A 2316-nucleotide genomic window follows, 5' to 3' on the forward strand; every position below is an offset into this window, starting at 1 on the left:
TTGAGACTCTCTAGCCAAATAAGCTTACTTGCTCTGATCCTTTGAAAACCATTTTTGAGGCCTATACTTCCCCCATTTCTTTGTTTTGAATGCTCATACACTAGCCCTAAGTGAAAACCATGATTACCTTAACCTTAGGGAATTTTGGAGCTTTGGAAGTGTTTTGGGAACAAGTGTGGTCTCTTGGGGGTTTCTGATGAATTGGTAGTTGGTTCCTCTTCTTGTTTTGTTTTGGAATAGGATTTATATCTTGTCTCTTATAGTCGTGTGGCTAAACAGAGAGAAAAGGAAAAGAGACAAGATGAAAAAAAAAAATAGAAAAAATGAGAAAAAATAAAAAAAAAATTAAAAAAAAATATTTTGTGAATAATGGAGTCAAGAAGAGGATTGTAATAGAGGTCTGGGTGTGATTTGATTGTGTTTACACTTGTTCCCCATTGCTCCTTTGTTCCTTATGGTTTGTAGCTTCTTATCCAGATATCCTCCCTTCTCCTTGCCCCATTACAACCATGAAAAGACCTTTTGATTTGAACATGCGTATGTGCTTGAGTGTTGATATAGAGGCTTGCCAAGTCTATTTGTGATTGCTTTCTTGAGTGCATTGAGTGACATTGATTTACCTTAAAACACTTGAGAGAAACACTGATTGTGGCATTTGTGAGTTTCTGTTGCTTTTGATTCACCTCTTGAACTGATTGATCATTTTGCCATGTTTGAATTGCTTGGATGATTTCATGAGTATCTGCTATCTTTGATTTTGTGTTGGATATTGCTACTTCCTTTCTTGGTCCAGACTCCTTGAGAACTGTGTAATTCTGTTTTGTCATTGTTAGTCTTTGTTTTGTGTTTGTTGAGTTGTGTCATCTCCCTGGATGTCCTCTGAACTATTCCTTGATTTGCGTCTTGATTTTGCCCAGAAGTGCAAAAGACTAAGTGTGTCTATTTTGATGAGTCGATATTTTGTTCACTTCACTTAGTTTATTGTGCTAGAATTAATCGGGGAATTGTGCTTAAATGTCCAGTATTTTTCCCATTTTTCCTAATTGTGCTCAATTTGATCAGAAATTCGTATTTTAATTAATTGAATTACTGAGACTAATTATTTGCATTATTAATTGTAGGAAATTGTTGGATAATATTTTGGGACTGAAAGAGAAATTTCTCATCAATTTTAATTTAAACTAAAATGAGAAACAAAAATGAAAATTTTTTTCACTTTGCACAAGGAAAGAAGTCAGCAAAATATGAATTTCCAATTGGAAAATTGTTGATGGACACACGGAAACCAGCAGCAGGTACTTACACATGGCTTGGGCCCATGGAAAATTATTTTAGCAATCATCAAAGAGGTGAAGCCACGGCCCACAATGGACAAAGGGAATTCTTGGGTTTTTAAAAGAGTGGCGCTTAGAGCATTGGAAAAGGCTGGACATCACGGCCTAGTCCATCAAGGGAAAGAAAGCAACACGTGAAGGGAATGAAGCTTGCTTGGTGACGTCCTGGGGAGAAGTGGTGCACGGCCTGGACACGCAACAGCTGCAACACGGCCCAGCACACTCCACACACACGTCCAGGGCAGCAGCACTCTACACAAGGGGCCCACGGACAAATTAACTTGAAGCATCCAGCAACGCTCCAGCACGTGAAGCAGCTCATCCATTCTACATCCAGAAGCGGTCCAGCAGCTTGGCACAAAGAGGGAGGCTTCAATGGACAGCAGCAGCGAAGCCCAGTTAATAGGAGGTAGAGCAGATCCAGTTCCTTCACGGTCTTGAGTTTGGAGGTGCACGAAGAAGAGGTGCAGTCCAGCACGTCCAAAGCAAGGAGGATGAGATTTGGAGTCCACGGTCCAGCAGAATCACTTCACGAGCCCAGCTTCAACACGCCCACGGTCCAGCAAGCAGAAGAGGTGGTTACGGGAGAGAGCTGGAGGGGGTAAAAAAGAAGAGCCGTCACCTTGAATGGGCATCATCTTTCACTTAGAGAAAGCCACGCACATGGAGGGTTACGGCTAGAGGGAGAGTGTGCTGGAAGGAGGTGTCTTGGCCTGGAGCTGAGAGCACGCGGGAGACACACGGCCTGGAACCAGCCACCACACTCATTCAGTTTCTTTTCTCTTAGCTAGGAACGTTTTTGTTTGGTGGAACGTTGTTACTGAGATGGATAAAAAGCTTCACTTTCTATTTTGCTGATTACACATGCTTTTTTTTTTATTTCTTTGGTTCATGCACTTTTTAATCTGAAGAACGTTCACAGCTGCCACCCACTTAGAAGCATTTTTCTTATCTTTGTTGATTCTTCATTTTTGTCTTTCAA

Source organism: Vigna umbellata, chromosome 10, assembly GCF_029865625.1.
Source record: "Vigna umbellata cultivar VRB3 chromosome 10, Vumbellata_1.0, whole genome shotgun sequence".
NCBI lineage: Eukaryota > Viridiplantae > Streptophyta > Magnoliopsida > Fabales > Fabaceae > Vigna > Vigna umbellata.